This window comes from Zingiber officinale, chromosome 6B (genome assembly GCF_018446385.1).
Source record: "Zingiber officinale cultivar Zhangliang chromosome 6B, Zo_v1.1, whole genome shotgun sequence".
Lineage (NCBI taxonomy): Eukaryota > Viridiplantae > Streptophyta > Magnoliopsida > Zingiberales > Zingiberaceae > Zingiber > Zingiber officinale.
The window spans coordinates 42083879-42099266 of NC_055996.1; the positions used below are offsets into that span (position 1 = coordinate 42083879).

The 15388-nt window shown below is 32.7% G+C and overlaps 1 long non-coding RNA gene across 3 annotated transcripts in view; it reads right to left on the minus strand.

The window, feature by feature from the left end:
- Window positions 1–7975: 7975 nt before the first annotated feature.
- The window catches only part of LOC121992377, a 29807-nt gene continuing 22394 nt past the window's right edge, over window positions 7976–15388 (minus strand). For all 3 annotated transcript variants that reach the window (XR_006114873.1, XR_006114871.1, XR_006114872.1), the window contains 7 exons: window positions 12513–13638; window positions 12370–12420; window positions 11874–11913; window positions 11632–11727; window positions 10017–10078; window positions 9079–9405; window positions 7976–8560 (listed from right to left, as the gene is read on the minus strand). This is a non-coding gene — a long non-coding RNA (uncharacterized LOC121992377). The remainder of the gene's footprint in view (window positions 8561–9078; window positions 9406–10016; window positions 10079–11631; window positions 11728–11873; window positions 11914–12369; window positions 12421–12512; window positions 13639–15388) is intronic.

Genomic DNA, 15388 nt, shown 5'->3' on the forward strand with positions numbered 1-15388 from the left:
TTTTAGTTTGGAAAGCATTCTCTAAATAGAACATATCAACCTATCAAAAAGCATTAGATTATAAGCAGCTAGGTGAATGCATCTTATTCAATTCAAAGCCTTGCACCTTCAAAAAAAAAATATAAGCAATGAAAAAATTGAAAAGCCATACACATCTAGTGAAGTATGTAAGAAATGATAGCATTATCCCATTCTCAAGAACAGAAATCACTCGAGCATTAACCATCATGCCTTGAACCAATAGGTCAACTGGAATTCCTTTAAGATCTTTAACCTATGATAGAAAATATCAAGACAATAAATAATTAGATTAAATAATAAAACATTGACAAATCAAAGAAATGAAACAACCAACACATTTTCCGACTACATCAGGATCAGAATCATCATAGAGAACAGCTCGAGCATTATCAAAGGCGTTAACACAACACTGTCTAAATAATCCCACACTAAGCACATTGCAAAAATAAAAATCCTGAACAGTAATTCTTCATGAATCAACAAAATCACAATTAGAAAAATAAAAGAAATTATCAGCAACATAAGGTAAAAGAAAATCAAGATTGAACTTAGACACCGTCGAGTACTTACTTTCCTAGAGAAATAGGCAAAAGAAAATTTCCCGCCAAGAATGACCAACCATAAAAGTACATATCTAAAATATGAAATATCATATATCATCAAACAGAATATCGTTGACAAGATCTGAAAGACATTTAAAGTTCAAATAGCAACTAAAGAACCAATAGGCCAAAAACAAAGAACAAAAAATAAAACTAGAATCATAGAAGTTAACTTACCTTGTATATATGTTCATATGATTAGAATTTAAAACAGCAAAGAATTATTTCTCATGATTGAAATACTACAACAATGACATATCAATAGATCTTTAGACAATAGTGGTATAGCACTAAATATCACAATTTGTTCATTACATTCACTCATAAGATTAATATTAAATTTGAGTAATTATTACTAGAAAAGGTAAAATTTTGGTAACACAATAGACAAGAAATTCCTTTCAATTATAATCCTAATATCAATCAAACTAATTGTTAAATCATAAGCATTATTTCAAACCACAAATCAAATATGAGTGCTCGAGTGATCAATATGAAACATCACAAAGGTTGTTTAATTGGAAAAAATAGTCAAAGTTCCTAAGTAGAAACAGTTGAGAAGCAAGAAATCTAGGTAAAAGAATTGGAAAGACAACCACTAGAATTAATTGAAAACCAAGATTCAATGATGATAAAGGAAATCATCATAAGGAACTTGAAGTGCATCAAAATAGTATATTCAAAAACACATAAAGGATGATGATTTTGCCCATGCTCTTTGCATACATGTTGCTAGGAAGAAAAGAACTTAATATAGTCAATAGTCCTCTCAATACATATCTATCCAACATAATAATCTTCCTTAAGGAAGAAAAAAAACAAGTGTCAATTACTAGGAACAAGAAGACGACACAAATTGAACACTCAAAGAAAGCCAAGGAGCAATCATCCAATCACATAAATTCATTAAGCGATGACAGAATTAAATTCTCACAAGGAATCCAACAAAGGGATTATATGCAGCATAAATTCCAATGAAAAAGATATATATTCTAAAAGCAGTAAAACTGGAACCATGGAACCATCATGCAGTGCTTTTACTTAAACCAAGTGTATCAATTTTGATAAGCATATTAGTAATTAATTATTAATGAAGGGGTGATAAAACATAGAAAAAAAGATATAATAACAAAAGTATGACAATATATTAAGGAATTATAAATTCTAAAGTAATAATCTAATGTGAAAGGACATACATATAAATAAAAGATAGCAAAAGAAGCAACTGAAAACCAAAGAAAACGACAAAATATTTGGGTAACAACTGATCAACGTGATGTTGAAAATGCACCATACATCATTAGGATATCTAGAACACCTACATCATAAATGTTGGTTAGCATGAACATAAACAAACAAGTGCATAAGAATTTACTTTCTATAAACTTCAACACAACATAAGTAGGACCTAAGGCTAAGAACCTACTTAATTGTCAGCGAATTCACGCTATTATTGAAGGCAATGATTATTAATTCGGGAATAGAAATTTATTAACAACATGTGACTAAGAAGAGGACAAACAAAATATCAACATCAAATAGGAAAGATGTAAATTTAAAATGCAGAAATACAAAAAATTATAGGATTCAATGACCCAAAAATAATGATAACAATGAGTTTGGTAGATTAAATATGAGCTAACCGGCGAGAGGAACTAGATCCTAGGTCGTGATGAAAATAATAAAAATGTTAAGAATACTAGAATATCCATTTCATTTGGACCGAGATGAAAGGACTCGATCTCGCGGCTAAGAATAAGAATAAGAATGTCCAGAATATTCATTTCATTTGGACCGGGGAGAAAAATAATAATAATATTGTACTAGAATTATAATCCAATTGAGAAAAGGAGCTTAATCTCACGTCCATTAAGATAAATAAGAAGAAAAATACCTAGAATGCCTGAATACCAACAATCCACTGTTAAGAATAAGAATACCACCAGAATACTTAAATATGATCCATCTCGACCGATGGGAGGAGCTCAATCATTATATCAGGATAATAATAAGAAAATCAGAAATACCAGAAGTCCAATAATGTCCCAACCGAGAAAAGGAGTTTGATCCCCTGGTCATAAGAAATCAAACTAGAAAATCATAAATACCAGAAGTGCAATAACATCCCAATAGAGCATATCAATAATGTCCTAGCTAGGGAGAGGAGCTCAATCCCTATATCGGAAGGATAATAATGAGAAAGCCAAGAATGCCAAAAGTCCAATAATGTCCCGACAGGGGAAAGGAGTTCGATCCCTTGGTCGAGAGGATGATAACCAAAAAACCAAGAATACCAGAAGTCCAATAATGTCCCGACCGGGGAAAAGAGTTTGATCCCTTGGTCGGGAGGATGATAACCAGAAAACCAAGAATACCCGAAGTCCAATAACATCCCTGACCAGGGAAAGGAGTTTGATCCCTTGGTTGGGAGGATGATAAAACCAAGAATACTAAAAGTCCAATAATGTCTCTTCAGAGAATATAATACCAATAAGATGAGAAAACCAATCCGTTGGGGATATTTGTAAAAAGAGCTTTACCCGGGGATATGTCGATGATATCAGAAAGTCAAAATCACTAGACAATATCAAGTAAGTCTAATAGAATAAGAATTTCAATCATACCAGGAGATAGTAAGTGAAAAAACCAATAAAATCTGAAAAACTAATGTTACTGAGGTCTATTAGTAAGATCAGAGAACCAATCCCCTAGGAGAATATTAATAAGATATGGATAAGATTATAAAATTATCCTGCTCAAGGTGCAGACCAACACAATCAGAGAAACTAATCCCGTTATTGGGGAATACTAGATAAGAAAACCAATCCCGATAGGGAATAACTTAGAAGTAAAAGGGATCGGCTAATCCCTTTGATAAGATAAGATAAGTAATACAATCCCTCATGGTGATATATTATAAGATACTATAGCTTGGAGCTACTATTCTCATATAAATAGAGATTCTGCTATAGGCAATTATTAGTAGAGACTCCCTATACTTCAACCAATATAGAATATTGTAGGTTGACATGCTTTTCGGCTTAACCAAATTGCTTCATTAACATATAATCTATATCTCCTATACAATAACAATCAAGCCTTATAGGCAGGGTCGGCTAACCTAAATCTCTATGGAACTAAATATTCCCCTCTTACGTAAAGAGCGCAAAATACATACAATAATAAATAATGCAATTAAAACTAACCAATACCATTTTTCAACATGAATTCTAACTAAGACCATGCTAGCCATGGATAACAATGCAATACATACACATAATTTGCAAATCAATTAAGCTACTTGCTAAAATTAAGATAGCACCACTAATTCTCCTTCATATAAAAAATAATAAATTCAGAATGTATCCACCAAGCATCATGTGCATACATTTGTTGAGCCATTTAAAAGTTCAAATAGATGATTGATTGAACATATAATCAAAAACCAATCAACGTATGATCCATTTCAAAAAGAGCAACAAGGACTAACAAAACCTATATTGTATTAGTAAACTATTAACATAAGCAATTAGTTATCAAAGCTTAATAAAAATAGCCAAGAGTGAACTTAATTGACTCCTGATTATAAATTGTTTCGTTGAAATTAGCACAAGCATGTACCTAGTTAGATAGATCCTCATAATCAAATAGAAAGCACATACATATAAATAAAAGATAGCAAAAGAAGCAACTGAAAACCAAAGAAAACGACAAAATATTTGGGTAACAACTAATCGACGTGATGTTGAAAATGCACCATACATCATTAGGATATCTAGAACACATACATCATACAAACAAGTGCATAAGAATTTACTTTCTATAAACTTCAACACAACATAAGTAGGACCTAGGCTAAGAACCTACTTAATTGTCAACGAATTCACGCTATTATTAAAGGCAATGATTATTAATTCGGGAATAGAAATTTATTAACAACATGTGACTAAGAAGAGGACAAACAAAATATCAACATCAAATAGGAAAGATGTAAATTTAAAATGCATAAATACAAAAAATTATAGGATTCAATGACCCAAAAATAATGGTAACAATGAGTTTGGTAGATTAAATATGAGCTAACCGGTGAGAGGAACTAGATCCTTGGTCGTGATGAAAATAATAAAAATGTTAAGAATACTAGAATATCCATTTCATTTGGACCAAGATGAAAGGACTCGATCCCGCGGCTAGGAATAAGAATAAGAATGTCCAGAATACCAGAATATCCATTTCATTTGAACCGGGGAGAAAAATAATAATAATATCTGTATGTACTAGAATTATTATCCAACTGAGAAAAAGAGCTTGATCCCACGGCCATTAAGAAAAATGCCTAGAATGTCTGAATACCAACAATCCACTGTTAAGAATAAGAATATCAAAATACTTGAATACGATCCATCCCGACCGATGGGAGGAGCTCAATCATTATATCAGGATATAATAAGAAAATCAGAAATACCAGAAGTCCAATAATGTCCCAACCGAGGAAAGGAGTTTGATCTCTTGGTCGGAAGGATGATAACTACCAGAAGTTCAATAACATCCCAATAGAGCAAATCAATAATGTCCAGCTGGAGAGAGCAGCACAATCCCTATATTGGGAGGATAATAATGAGAAAGCCAAAAATACCCTCCAATAATGTCCCGACAAGAGAAAAGGAGTTTGATCTCTTGGTCGAGAGGATGATAACCAGAAAACCAAGAATAGCATAATACCAGAATATCTATTTCATTTAGATCGAGGAGAAAAGGAGCTTGATCCCATCGCCATTAAGATAAATATGAAGAAAAATGCCTAGAATGCCTGAATACCAACAATCCACTATTAAGAATACGAATACCAGAATACTTGAATACGATCCATCCCGACCGATGGGAGGAGCTTAATCATTATATATCACAAGATGATAATAAGAAAATTAGAAATACCAGAAGTCCAATAATGTCCCGACCGAGGAAAGGAGTTTGATCCCTTGGAATCAAATTAGAAAACAAGAAATACCAGAAGTTCAATAACATCCCAATAGAGCATATCAATAATGTCCCAGCTAGGGAGAGGAGCTCAATCCCTACATCGGAAGGATAATAAGAAAGCCCAGAATACCAAAAGTCCAATAATGTCCCGAGACAGGGGAAAGGAGTTCGATCCCTTGGTCAGGAGGATGATAACCAGAAAACCAAAAATATCATAAGTCCAATAATGTCCCGACCAGGGAAGAGACTTTGATCCCTTGGTCGGGAGGATGAACCAAGAATACCAGAAATCCAATAACGTCCCCGATCAGGGAAAGGAGTTTGATCCCTTGGTCAGGAGGATGATAACCGAAGTCCAAAAGTCCAATAATGTCCCGACCGAGCAGATCAATAAGGTATAATATTGAAAATACAGATAAGACTAGGAGACCCGAAGTCCAATAATGTCCCAGTCGAGGAAAGGAGTTTGATCCCTTGGTCGGAAGGATGATAACTACCAGAAGTCCAATAACATCCCAATAATGTCCAGCTGGAGAGAGCAGCACAATCCATATTGGGAGGATAGCCCTATACTTCTGCTATTGGCAATTATTAGTAGAGACTCCCTATACTTTATTCAACCAAAATGCTTCATTAACTTATAGGCTTAATCAAATTGCTTCATTAACTTATAATTTATGTTCCCTATACAAACAACAATCAAACCTTATAAGCGGGGTCGACTAATCCAAATCCTCTATGGAACTAAATATTCCCCTCTTATGTAAACAGTTCAAAATATATAATAATAAATAATGCAATTAATACTAACCAATACCATTTTTCGACAAGAATTCTCACTAAGACTATTGATCCATGCTAAACAATATAACAATGCAATACGTATCACTTAATTTACAAATCAATTAAGCTCCTTGCTAAAAATTCATATAACACCACTAATAAATTCAGAATGTATCCACCAAGCATCATGTGTATACATTTGGTGAGCCATTTAAAAGTTCAAATAGATGATTGATTGAACGTATAATCAAAAACCAATCAACGTATGATCCATTTCAAAAGGAGCTTAATCAAAATTGCCAAGAGTGAACTCAATTGACTCTGATTATATAGCTGATGAAAAATTGTTTCATTGATAGATCCTTGTAACAAATAGAAAGCACATATGAAACTAACTATTGTAAGAAGAAACTAGAGGACTCATTCTGAATTTCCTAAACTCACTTTCTATATTTACAAACCAATCAAGACCAGAAAACATATGAGACCAAAAAAAGGTGAAATCACAATTAATTAAGCTAAAAAACCAACTACAGAAATGTCAAAGCAACTATTATGAAAGCAATTAGAAACAAGAGCAAAAAAAAACCAGGATGTGAATGCCTGTTTTGTGCTCCTTGATGTACATTTATTTCTGCAGACCAAGGAAACCAGGATTGGAGTATGGCAACAACTGAATGAACATACATGAAGTCATCCCCAAACATTTTTCTGAATAAAAACAGCTGCTTCCAATTCTTCTACATGCAAAAAATTCTGGCCAAACATCGTAAGAAAAACAAAGAAATCTCATATGCAATTTATGTTCACAGGATATTATTATATAACTTGAGGTAGTTTGATATCTCAATAGAATTATGTTATGCAAATAAGGCGATTGATCAGTATATATAAAGAATTACAACCAAGAGAATAAAGTAGAAAAATTATATAGCCAAAAAGTGGAACTAACGTCATCACATTAATTCACATCTATCCTATGAAATTTAAAAATTATATCCACAACATGGATCAACTATTCAAATCATTAGTGACTACCACAATGCTCGTACTCTACAAAGAAGCTTGTTAATATTCCTTGGAATTCTTCAAAACACTACAGCTTTAAAAAAAAGAGTAAACATTTGACGGCCCACAAAAGCTTCCACAATGCTATTTAATTAGACTTAGAATTATGCATTTTATAGAAAAAGAATTTGTGCAAAGTACCTAGGCAATAAGCTTGGACAGCAATTGCAGCAACTCTAGTAACAACAAACTCCCTGTATTGTCACGAATGTTCTAAAGTAGTTCTAAATGATCTTTGCAACATGTTCTGAAGTGGAGAGAAAGAAAGTACAATGGTATTTTGTTGCTTTATATTATCTCTTTGAAGATATAGAAATCCTAAAATTCCTTTCTGATATGACAAACTAACATTATCAGACATGAAGAAGGCAAAGGAACTATTCATGGAGGCGGACCTATCACAAACAACCTCAAAGAGTTGAATTACACCTAAGTTGCCTAAGACAACTTAGGCTTAGATTCTCAGTTCCATTAAATTATTAGGATGCCATAAGATAAATAGAAAAGAAATCTTGGAAGGGAAAAGAATATGCATACAAATTACTTACTACAAAAAATATTTTGAGGAAACTAATTGTCGAAGTATGTTATTAGGCTAACCCACATGTGTGTTGATTCAGACTAGAACTTTGAATTAACCTAACATTCTGTAATAAAATTTCTTATGACAACTGAGCATCACAAAAGGGAGTTTTCCCCCTTTTTCTTCAAGAGCAAATCATCTTTGTGTTCTGAGTTATCAAAGTTTGACACCATCATGTTGTGGTAAGTTAATAGGTATTATCTATGAATGTATCTAGAAACCAAAAAAATAAAAATTCTACTAAATAAATTTAACACACATTGTTCACAAATCCTGCATTATTAAGAGACTTCCACAATAATTTAAATGGAAGCATCTGGGTAGAGTTTATAACTTAACCCACCCACTCACACTAGGAATTATCACCAAGTTATAGCTCTCTAAAAAGGTATAGCAAACATATTTAGATTTGGAAAATTCAACAAGAAATATTCATTCACATAATGTAAACATATAGAAAAATTGATAAGACAACCTTTCTTGATTGAAGGATTCCTCACGAATCTGTACCACATAATGTGAGCTGTAAAAATGAGTAAAACTGCAGTTAAGAGAAATCCAGGCACTCTAGATCCGAAAAAAAAATTACCACAGCACAAAAGATACTTGCAATAACCAAACCCATACGTCCTAAGTCAAAGAAACAAACACATGCATACGTTGGGAACCTAGTAAAATTACATCAACTTGTGTGACAAAAGTTACATTAACTCGCAGAAAATAACATGAATTTCAAAGGAAAAGAAGCAATAAAACAAAAGTTACATTAACTAGCAGAAAATAACATGAATTTAAAAGGTAAAGAAGCGATAAAAAACAAAGTGAATGTTTGCACAAATGTCTCTAGTACCCCGTACAAACCAAGAAAAGGAAACAAAAACAAAACGAAATGGGACATAAACGTGCAATTATGAGAATCACTACAATAAGCAGGCAATCACAACACTAGGGCATCGAACAAAAATGCCCAAATCCCACAACACGAAGCAAGATTCCTGGCATCGGGAAAAAAAAACAGGGAGCAGGAAGCGGGATTGGTACCTTGCCCCCGGTGCCCATCACAGCTCACCGTCGCTGTAGCTCCTCTTCACGCAACGAGTCGAGGGGAAAAGGGAGGAACCCGGAAAATTTGATCATATTGTATCTGTCCAGTAAAGTACTCATCTGGTTGTTCTTGGTAAAGAGATTTCCATGATGCAAGTACTCATCCGGCAATGCAAGTAGATGATGTCAGAAGCTAAAGAGATTTAATGATAACCATCCCCCCCCCCCCCATCTCTTCTCTATATGTTCTTGGTAAAATTTCCATGATGCCATCAGACCAGAATGGTGCCATTGCATCCGGATACTGTCCTTGATGATATAGTGCTGCAAAAGAAGTCACCAGTCAAAAAAATGACCAAGTGTTGTCTGTCATTCACGCTTATGAAGTTTAACCTGGTATACTCTACATATATATGTGTTGACAATCCTTCTTTGAAGGGTAGGATTAGAATGATCACAGAGAGCTATAAGTGCATCCTCCATAGCTAATGGAGCACAGACAAGATCTTCTATGCTCTCATCAATAGCCATCTTCCTCCTAAGGGGTTCTCCTTCTTCAGTAAACATTGCCAGTTCAGATAAATTTCTCGCGATGTTGTCTGTAACTCACTAAGTTTAGTTTGCTCATGAAGTTGGCTAGCTTTTCAGTGCCAACTGGAGCAATTAATTATGTCAAGCACAATAAATAAGAATGTCCTCTCAAATAGAGCAACTTATATATTACTTAAGAATAAGCAGACCTTGGAGTAACTTGTATGATTAAGAGCAGAGAAACGAATTAGCAGATCATGGTAGGGATTAAGGTTGGGATAAACCTATGCTTCTATGAATATTTGTTCTTATTTTTCATACCCTTCAAGTAGCAAATATTGCACGTCATCATTGCAAATATTAAAATTTTTATAGTACTTCAAAAGCAATAATGTGATTCAAACCTGTCTACCACCCGGAGAAGATCCTTCTTATGTTGAAGCCGGAGTTGTTCTATGACGTCAACCTGTACAAAAAAAGAATTGAACAATTTCATCGAAAAGTTAACATAAGGGTTACACGGCAAAAATTTTGATGTCATGAACCACAAATGTAAATAAGTTAATTTGAGAATATTATACCAAATGGTAACTGTTTGTTCATTTTACCATATAATAACTTATAATTAGATCTTGTTAATGAAATATTTGCTACTTGGTAATTTTTAACCGAATGGAGTTTTATCATCTGATATCTAATTAACCGAATTTTATCACTGAACAATTCCTTGACAGATAGATACTATTTGAAAAGAGATCGCACAATACTCATAAGACTTCACAAGACTCACCAGAGACTCCACAAGCCTCTCCTATACAACTTTTTCTTTTTTGAAATAATTCAGAAACAATTACTAGCTATGTTTTACTTATTCCTTTTTACAAAAATTATAGAAAATAGTACAGATATTGTAAAAATCATACACACTAAATTCTGTTAAGATTACTACAGTTGATTACTTTGTCTTCATAATTGTGGATAAAAATAAACTTAGCAATCCCTCAATTAGAGGCAATCAAAATAACAACCTGTGAAATTTCACAGCATACATCATGCTTTGTTCCTTTTATGAAGTTTAACTCATGCTAATTATGTTTTAATATCTTATTGAGTTCCCTTTCACATACATCATATAAGATCACATAAAATCCTAGAGCAGATAAGTTTCCTTATTTTTACCACATATGGGCAACTCTCTGTTGATGAGCTTATAACATTCACATTTGGGTACCAGTATCATGGGAGAAAATGCATTTTAAGATATGATTGTAAACAAATTAAACTATTTTATAATTGATTGCTTAGTCGTACAAATATTTTAAGATATGTTTGCCCAGGAGATATAGAGATGCATGTGAAACCAAAAATTTGTATTTCTCAAGGATCTAAATAATACTTCTCATCAAAATGTTCAATAACAACAAAGTATGAGCAATCAGTAAAAATAACAATGTTGTTCATTGAGTTAAATGAAAGCATAAGGTTGGCTTGGATAGATGTAGTAACATAAAAAGAAATCTCTTTCCTGCATTAGGACACCACCATCTCTCAAAGTATGAATTTCAGCTTCAATCTCTGAATCATTCATCTTTAAGAGAGACATAAAAATAATGTCTAACTACTAAATTCCAACATTTGAAGATTAGAAAGCATCTAGGTCCTGCAATTAGTTATAGGATAAGGAAAACACATACTAAGTGGGATATGATTTTCCCTTTTTCAAGATAACCTACATGCTCCAAGGCAATGGATGCACTGCTAAGGATTACAGACAAGAGAAATGCTGAATTTGGAAAATTTGAGTTATATAGTAGAGAAAAAGTGACTTAATGAAACATACATAAAGTAGGACTTCGACAACTAAAAGGTACCAAGGTGGTCTCTCAGCACGGACCCTCATAACAATTCTACTATCTAGCCAACCTGTGTGGATCTTATTGTCTCTATATATGAAGCCTACAATTGCAGAGGATGAACACGTGTATAGAAGTAGAGAAATGTCATTTCGAAATATCTTACATTGAGGAGATCAATTGTGTAGTCGACATTTGTGTGGATTTCTCACGAATTTGTATCCCTTTCAGCCCAAGCACCATATTAGCTATTGTGAAAGCTCTATATTCTCCAAATGCAAAAACATGGCATGAAATAAGTTGAGAAGTTTGCCAAAAACCAAAACATATATGTCAACCATTTACGGTCAACCATAAAATTAAAAACTTTAATTAGGATGCACTTGGTCAATTTCAGATGATCCATACCAAATTGCGAATTAGAGAACTCATGAATGCCACCTCCAGACTGCAAATCATGCAAAATGGATGTTACTTAAAGGACTTAGCACTTCTATATTTAGATAATAGAAGGTTTTTCATTTATATATAGTAAGCACTATACAAGTCACAAAGATATGTTCCAAATTCACTATAAATCAGCAATCCAATAGTCAATCCATATTGTCTAGATGAAGAAACCAAAAAACATAGACTAACAAATAGAAGTAAAAATTATATTGATAAAAAAATTTTAAAAAAAACTTCATCAGTAACATGTGGATCTCATAGACTAAAATAGTAATATGTAGTAACAAAAAAAAATTCTATCTTGGTCGGACTAAAATATTGAATAAAGATTTGTCAACTCTTTGAGTTTGAAGCAATAGTGATTGATTGTTAGTATTTCCCCGTAAACAGATGACAAACATAATATTTATAGATTAAATGTAAAAAAACTCTTAAGATTTCTCAGAAAGCAAACCTTAACAGAGAACTACGCCCTTGTGTTAGGTTTGCTTTTAAAACTCAATTCCTGCATATATCAAGATAAGAGAAATCAAATATTTAATCAAATCTTTATGAATGTACAACACGACACGATAATATATTTCTCAAAAGTATCACCTGCACTTTTCCACTCTTAGGCTTGAACCCATCATCTGGATCTCACTAGTGACATGAACAGTTACACAGTGTCCTCTAGGCCAAACAGACTCAACCTTATCAAAGTCTAAAGGAGTTGCTAGAATAGATGTTTTCTTCCATGCATCATAACCTTCTATATTATTCATTCCATAAAACTGTTTGATTTCTCAATTCAAGCAAAGATTATGAGATAAGAATAGTAAACATCATAAATAAATGGATAGTTTGTTAACCATATGGGTTATAAAATTTTCACTTGGAATTTGCCAAAGAGGTATTCCCATCCCTACAGCAACTTAAGCCATAGGCAAGTTTAGATTAGCAATCCACTTAGTTAGATGTTCAACCTACCAAAAAAAATCTATAGAAAATTTTGAATAAACCATCTGCAGTTTACAGTGTGTATATCAACAAACCTATAATCTAGGATTGAGCTCTAGAAAGTAGTATTCACCAGTTTCCATACTATAAAGATACTCAACTGTAGCGGCACCAACATAACCTACACATTTTCCTCAATAATCTGATAACAATTTATTGAGTTGTCAATAAAGTCATTCAGTCATTTTAGATTCAAAAAATAAAAAGTTTATTCGGGAAGAAGAATGACAACCTGAAGTTTTTTTTTTAGTTTGAAAATAAAGTTATGAAAGAGGATACTCTCATGCTAGAATAGTTATTGTGATAAATTTGTTGGCCATGAATCTGTTAAAATGCTTATAAATTTCAATTAAAAATTTGTCTTGAAGATGGATTGAGCTTTTTTCCTTTGAATCTAAGTTATGATTGGAAAATGAGAGGCCAAAGACAAGCCTAGAAAGGGAGAATATTCAGAAACTACTTCTATGTTCAAAATAGAGAGGGCACTAGTAAATATAATATTCAGAAACTACTTCTATGTTGAAAATAGAGAGGGCACTAGTAAATATACTCCCAAACTCCAGACCATAAGAAAATGGTTCTGAGAATTTATCAAATTAAAAGTAAGATGAAAAGTGAATAGGAGCTTGCCTTTTGGTGTCTCCTCTGAACACTGCAATCTCTACTACAAAGCACAACATTTCCATACGCGTCACATGGTAACTAGACTTCTAAAATGCCGACTCTACATAAAAATGTAACTTCAAACAATCAGACAAAGTAGGTGAATGGAGTACCATATGATATGGTCTCATGTTAAGTCTCTTCAACTTAGTATTTAAAATTAATGCACTAACCAACATAAGAGATTAGATGAACATGTAAGCTTCTACTAGATTAGGATTAGAGTAAATTGGCATACTGTCCAAAGCCTTGGCTCATTTTGATCATCAAAAGCAATATGTACTTTTTATCTTGCTATATTAAATAGAATAATTCTTTTTTTTAGGTGACCATGTACTAATAGTTATTATTAGATTGTAACGGAGCTCCTTTTTTTTTGTTAATACCAACGGAGCTTATGTCAGCAACCTCTTTGAAAAATAGGGAGAAACAAGTAAATATCACCTATCACACGATGTCATGTGTACAATTATTTTTTAAAATATATAGACATTATGATTAAACATGTTTATATGCTTCAGAATTATTTTAATTGAAAATGATGGATGATAGAGCAACTAGTATGGCAAAAGTGATACTCTAACATAAAATACATGGAACATACCTTCATCTCAAATGTTTACAAAATTACTCTAAGCAAATCTTTTGCAAGATACAAAATATCATGAACATTGCAAAGCTAAAGCCTGAAGAATAAATTTGACAATTGATAACACACAAAAATAAAATGGAGCATAAATCAGCAAAAAAAAAATACACAGATACAACACTTTCTTGAAAGAAAAGCACAAAAAAAAAACACTGAAACAAGGATATTTCTTAAGCTACAGAATTTTTAAAGCAGTAACTAGTACATCCAAGTCATACAAAAAAAATTCTATAACCAAAAAACATGTTGTTTTATGCCCACCAAGATAAAACTAATATCTATCTATACATGACATGATTTGGCTACACTACAATTTATCACATTATATTTGGTTCTAAAAGATCTGAAAGTAGTCATGGAAGAAACATTAATCTCAAATCTTACAACCACTAAAAAGTAAAAGCAATTGAAAAATACGCCTAAGAAAATACAAAATGAAGAAACACAATTTAAACACATACCTTGTGCCTCAATAAGATGATCAATGTCCGCAAACCATTAATAGGAAGCACAAAATGAAATGAAAAAATTTTACAACCTCAAAAGCCCACTGCCCAAGAATAAATGCAATTTTTCGATGAACAATGTACATGTTTGGATGCTTGTTATTGGAAAGTTCAATACTCAAAGATCCTTGAAACTTGTACGTAGAGATTAGATAATAAATATAAAGAAGAAATAAAAACATTCAGTTTGGAAGAGAGAACAATAAATCATTGTATGGATATAATAAATAATAAGACATAGTAATGATAACAAAATTGGAAAAGTAGAAATAACATCTGTTATATTTGGTCAATCTTGGTCGCTTATGGCTTCATGAAGATTCAAAAAATAAAATTCAACGAGAAAATTTGGTGTCTCAAGGAATTTATAAATGAGATCATCAAAATGCATTAAGCTGACACGAAAGCTGAGAAATGAATGAATTAAGTGAGAAAATTGCTAGATGGTCTGGACTCTGTTGGTGCAATATTCCTAGGTCAAGGTTGACCTAATTGACTAAGCTTGAGAAGGCTCAAGTTTGAGTTTTGATGTTTGGGTTTCGAAATTTGACAATACATAGAGACTGACAATACATGGAGATTGCAGGTGCAATCGTTCATTTGGGGAGATTGTTGGTACAATTCTCCTCTAGTCAAGGTTGACCAGTTAGATGTGA